Source organism: Carassius carassius, chromosome 26 (assembly GCF_963082965.1).
Source record: "Carassius carassius chromosome 26, fCarCar2.1, whole genome shotgun sequence".
Taxonomy (NCBI): Eukaryota; Metazoa; Chordata; class Actinopteri; order Cypriniformes; family Cyprinidae; genus Carassius; species Carassius carassius.
The window spans coordinates 4,164,688-4,170,687 of NC_081780.1; positions in this window are offsets into that span (position 1 = coordinate 4,164,688).

The window sequence follows — 6,000 nt, forward strand, 5'->3', positions numbered from 1 at the left end:
GGAGTGGATTTCAGTTCATCCGTGGTCAGTTAAATAAGAGCAATCATGAGTAAATAGAACAGGGAATTATGGGAGAAAGGCGAGAGGACAGGAACTTCAACACAGACGCCCAGCTGGCTTCTGAGAGATGTGTGTGTGTGTGTGTGTGTGTGTTTATATGAATGCCTGTGATCCTGTGTGTGTGCCCACTATTGGCTGCTCAGTAGGATGATTAAAGCACACTTGCCCGTGCTCTGGGGGTTGTTGCCAGGGCTCTGAAGGAGAACACAAGCTGATTGGTTGCCTCAAATGACTGAGGATTCCAAACTAGTCACATTAACTCAGCAAGCAACCTGACCTGAGAGCATCTTAGTCAACAACTCTTACAAAAATCCATAAAAATCAATTCCACGCTTCACGTTAATTGATTTCTTTGAAGGTTGCCTTTCATTTCCAAAGAGACTGTCAAGGCCAAAGTGGCTTCGTCTCGGTGACTAGATGGAAGCCGCATTAAAATGCACGCTGTGTTTTGCAGAGGTATAAAACTCAGAGACGGAGAGTGATTTTAAGATCGGTATGAGCCAAGGTTGAGAGAACTTTGGAGGCTTTAGGGATGATGGAAGGTCAAAGATACCAGCATTCTTGGATTAACATTATCACTGCACAATTTTCTACTCCGTCACCCTTTAAAGTATTCAAATATCACTGATAACCTCTTTACAACACCTCTCGGGAAAAAAACTAAAACACAATTGCTTAAACAAAGCTGCAATTACTGCCAGTCATGATTTCATGCATCTCTTGTCCGTTTTATTATGCACTGAGGCTTCAAAAGTATCCCGTCGTCAGCCTTTTACAGCTGTAGTAAACACGTTATTTATTGACCCGCTGAGTTCAGCTCAGGCTTGGAACGTTGCTTTTGTGCTCGTGAAGCACGGTTGAAAGTGAAAAGAGACAAAACTGCTCCTGAAATTCAAAATATGAGGGCATTATTATATATATATATATATATATATATATATATATATATATATATATATATATTAGGGAAATGCCGGTATCAAATTTTCCTTTTGCGATTAATTGCTCATGCTTTTATCATGGTAAACGATATTATCACGGTATTAAAATCTAGTTTAAAAAAGAATTTGTCATTGGCAGTTTATGTTAACCAATGAATTAACTAATGTTAAAAATGAAGCCCTAATGTAAAGTGAATTAACAATAAAAATTCTAAACATTTTCAAACTATATCTATGGCACGTTGTAGTCCAGATTAAAATAACCTATTAAGTCTTAATACTTAAGTATTTGGCACTGTGATGAACATCATAGCAAATACACAAATCTAAATGGCTATTCAAAATGATTTAAATATGTTTCAGAAAGTAGTCCAGTTGGTTTATTTAAGGGGTTTCCAGGGTAAGGACATTTTCTGCAGTTTAGCCCCATCAGCCCCAACAATATCGTGCATATTCATTAACATGATATATTGCATTACCAAATACCAGCACAAGAAATGTTGTTGAAACGTGAGGGTTGCTTTGAAGGGCTGCAGGTGTTAAGTGTGTCCTTGGCAGACCTCTGTATGTTTCACTGCAGCTATTGCATGTTTTCTTCTCTCGGGATGTCTGTATCTTGCTCTTTCCTTCTCCCATCTCAATTCCTTTCCATGTATCATTCCACAAACAACCTTTTTTTAACTTGATTATTCCATCAGTGGAAATGCCATGCCAATTGTGAACTGTGATATTAGTAATAAAAACCAGTGCAACGACCAGCAGTTACAGCTGCACAAGACAACGGCCGTGTCAGGCAAACCTGCGTTTCTTTACACTTGATGGACAAGCAACAAATGAAAATCTAATAGATAATGCAGAAGGCTGGTATCAAAAACATAAAAATGGTAATCACATTTCAGTTGAATCCTGCCAGACCATGCATATCAAATCTGCCCCACCTATGCAGAATATCCAATCTAATGCTAATCTACCCTTTTTCCTTCTCATTTCTTAGTTTGCATGCAAGTTACATGAATATTTGTGTCACAGACTACACCTTATACATGCATCCATGTGCATGCATGCATTTGTGAGTGTGATAGCAGCATTTTGATGATATTACTTCATTAAAAGACCTTTCTTGCTGCTGAGTGACGAGAAGCTCATTATCATCTAATAGCTTCAGGGAATAGCATCAGGGAGTCTAATTTGAGCTCTTTCATGATCAGGCAGAAACATTCTCCATTGGTCCAACTCAGATCCCATTCTGGACAAATGACTAATGCAAAATAAATAATTATGTAAATAGAAATGCACAAAAATATAACAGCCTGCAATATGGTTTGTAAGACCCCCAAATAAAATAAATAAATACATAACTATAAAGGCCTACAATATGGTATTCCGCATTAAGGTAGCACAAAAACACAATATTTCAGTATAATATAATATAATAATAAAAATAAATAAATAAATACAAAAAGGCCTACAATATAGTAGTCTGCTGTAATGTGGTGCAAAAAGCACACATTTTCCAAATAAATAAATAAAAGCACAAAGTTATTAATATAATATAGATTACAAATGAATAAATAAATAACCTAATATTGTATTCTGTATTAAGGCGGCAATATTCCAATATGCCCTGACTTTTAACCTAACACAGATGAACAGGATACAGACGGCTGAGAATAATTCAGCGACATTTTGCATCTAATTTATCTGCCATCCATCCTGAGCAGAACATCATACCCCATTGACAATATCTTGTGACTCACAATGCATAATCTCATTATGGAAATCAGGCTGAAGAGAAACATCTTCTGCATTGCCAAATACCATCACAGCATCCAGATGTTATATCTACACAACTGATAAATGAGCACCAGAATATTCCTAAATTAAATGGATGCGATACAAATTCATGGTTAACATCACTGCTAACCAAATCTGGCCTGAAAATGTTTGTATATTTCCATTTTTAACCTGTTGAATAGCATTTATCACAACGGCTGTGTTACAAAACCTAGCGCCCTCATTTTCTACATAGACAGCTCACTAGGTTTTGTAACACAGCTTATATTTACATTATTATTTGCTTCTTTGGTCAAGGTTGAAGCTGGTAAATAAATGCACCAATACACATAGTGCTTTTCAAATAGTGCTTTATGAAAAATATTCCTAAGAATTCTTTTAAAATTCCTATAAGGTAAACCGTTTCCGTGCAGCTCTTATTGTATTTGATCCTTATGCATTAAACAAGCAGATATTTTATTACAGCAGTATGTCAGTATGCTATTCACAGCAATACTTGATATTCTAGTTACTTCATTCCATTGCACTGGGCTCCTTTATCTATTAAGCTTTGACCTCTAGGTCTCAAACCAGTCTTCAGATGTCCCATTATTGATGTCTTCTGATTGGCCTTTTGGTTCGGGACGACCCCACGCACCTTAATTCACTGGCTGAGCTCTCTTGCCCTTTAAAAACTGCAAAATAATTTTTTTCTCACCCGGTGATTTAATGTTATTGCATGGCAGGACTTTTGGGAAGCAATTTAGAGATGAAATGAGCACGGACGGCAGGACGGTTCAAGGGTGTAACTCATCCGCCACCTCGCAGGATGACAAAGATGTTGGAGGGGATGATTCAAATCACAGGGGGACATTACTGTTTGCTATCACCCTGGGAACGTTATCTACAGCCCCAATAAATACTGTGATCTGAAACACAATACGCTGGGGGAAATGGACAAGTAGGCAAATCGAAAGTCCTGAGAAGCCATTTAAAGCTGGATAATGCTGTGGATATAACTCACAGAATGAGGATGATATGAGTGGATGGACCATTATGAGGGCTTTAAGGGGTTAATGTATTACTAAATCCAGGTCATTTCCTGTGTGCACCGGCTCCGCAGGAGGGTTTAATATTGTAATGCTCCAGATCCTCTACGAAAAAGTACTCAATAGTGGCATTTCTTAAAAGCTTGCTGCTCTTTAAATGCTCCACACACAGGCTGAAGCCACATGTAAACGCACAGGTCATGACTTTGAAATCAGAGAGATTCAGACTTGGAATCAATGAACGAGACAATGGTTGTCGCAGGGGAAGGGAAAATAAAAGAAGCAAATGGTTTTAAGAGGTGGAGTGGGTGGATTGAATCAGCAAACTGAATACAGAGCTGATCATTCATCTTCTTGAGGCGCACACAAAAACTCGAACCCGGCTGAGTGACGACGTTCTTAATGGAGTTTCACATTGTTAAGGGGTAAAAACATGTTCATGACCCACGTCTGAGGCTCTCTCGTGAATCTTTCTGGACTGTTTATATGCGAAACTCTGAAGGCTTCAGGCAAATATAAGTATTTTTAATCAGTGACTAAAATGTTTTGGACAAACAAGTAGCAACAAAAAATAGAATAAAATATATATATATATATATATATATATATATAATAAAATTAAAATAAACTGGAAAAAATTCTATCAAAATAAAGACGTTTTAATAATAATAATAATAATATTAATTTATTAATTTAATAAATAAATACATTAAAAAAAATACAATTTATGCATACAAAAGGACAAATGTCTGACATTCGGCTCTTTAAAACCATTACCAATATTCCATATGTATATTGATGCAGAAAGCTGTTCATTTCATCATCAATACCATCTCATCTAATAAAAAACAGCAGTCAGCGTATTAAAATTGAGTTTCATTCTCATCCACTGAAGTGAGTGAAACCCATCGATTGCCTTTGCTTGCAGTTCTCCATGTTTGCGACGTGATTGCGTGTTCCCGGGTGACCCCATGTGCACACAGGGCCCGTCAACACACACACACTTAGCCTTGAAGCTCTCGCTCGATCAGCTAATGAATAATTTCAGTGCAACAGATCCAGGCATGGAGTACACGAGATAACAATCTTGGTTAAAGGTCGCTCAGCAAATTGATGAAGTCATCTTAACTAGTTTTGCGGTATCTCACAGGGCTCTGGCTCTCAGCCAGAACATCACTGGGCCAGCATCTGCTCCATAGGACCGTCACACACCTCAATGCTGTTTTATACGGAGCGGTTATAATGGGCTGGCTGAGTGGTTCCAATGAGAGCAGGAACAGACGATTGGCCGTCCCAGGAAATGTTTCAGGCCACAGAGCCGCACTCACTTAGCGGTATCACAAAGCACTCCAACTGCGGCTGTGCTCGGTGTAATTGACTCAATGAGTCCATTGAGCTGTGGTATCGGGACGAGAGTGGGCTGAAGAAGGGGGAGAGGGTGGCTATTAGAAATGACACCCAATGGAGCCATTTGGATGCTGCTGTAAAACCGCAGTGAAGGTCAAGAGCGCTGGTGCTCCAGAGATGCCCGTCTCCTATGCTTCATGGTCATAACTGAGTGTGCAATACACCAAAAACTCAGTCTAACAGGAAATGGACTGCATTAGCCATTTCATTATTGTAGCTTACATTTAGTTGCATAAAATGTCTAGGTAGTAAACATCGACATCTTTGTAGCTTGCTTCTTTATCTAAGTTTCTCATAATTTAATGAGAAACTTTAATTAATACACTTAATTTAACTAACACACATACTTAGTATACACTTACATTTTGCACATAATATACATGTACATACATAACTGCATTTTTGTAATATACCTGCCTACAATTGTAAATTTGTATATTGTCATTCCTTATCTACTTATTTGTATTTTTTGTATTTTTATATTCTTTTATTATGTGTTTTATGTTCTGTCGCTGTCATTCTGTTGTACTGCGGAGCTTCTGTCACGAAAACAAATTCCTCGTATGTGTAAACATACCTGGCAATAAAGCTCATTCTGATTCTAAACCTTGCATTGTTTTTTAAAAATACTGTTGGTTTAAAAAAAAAATTGCTTTTGCACCTCTTTTGCAAGTATAGCTTTAAACCAGCAATAAAACCGTCTGCTAAATGCGTAAATGTCCAGACTCATCATAGCACCAAGAGTTTATGCAAGCCTTGGATCCAAAAAT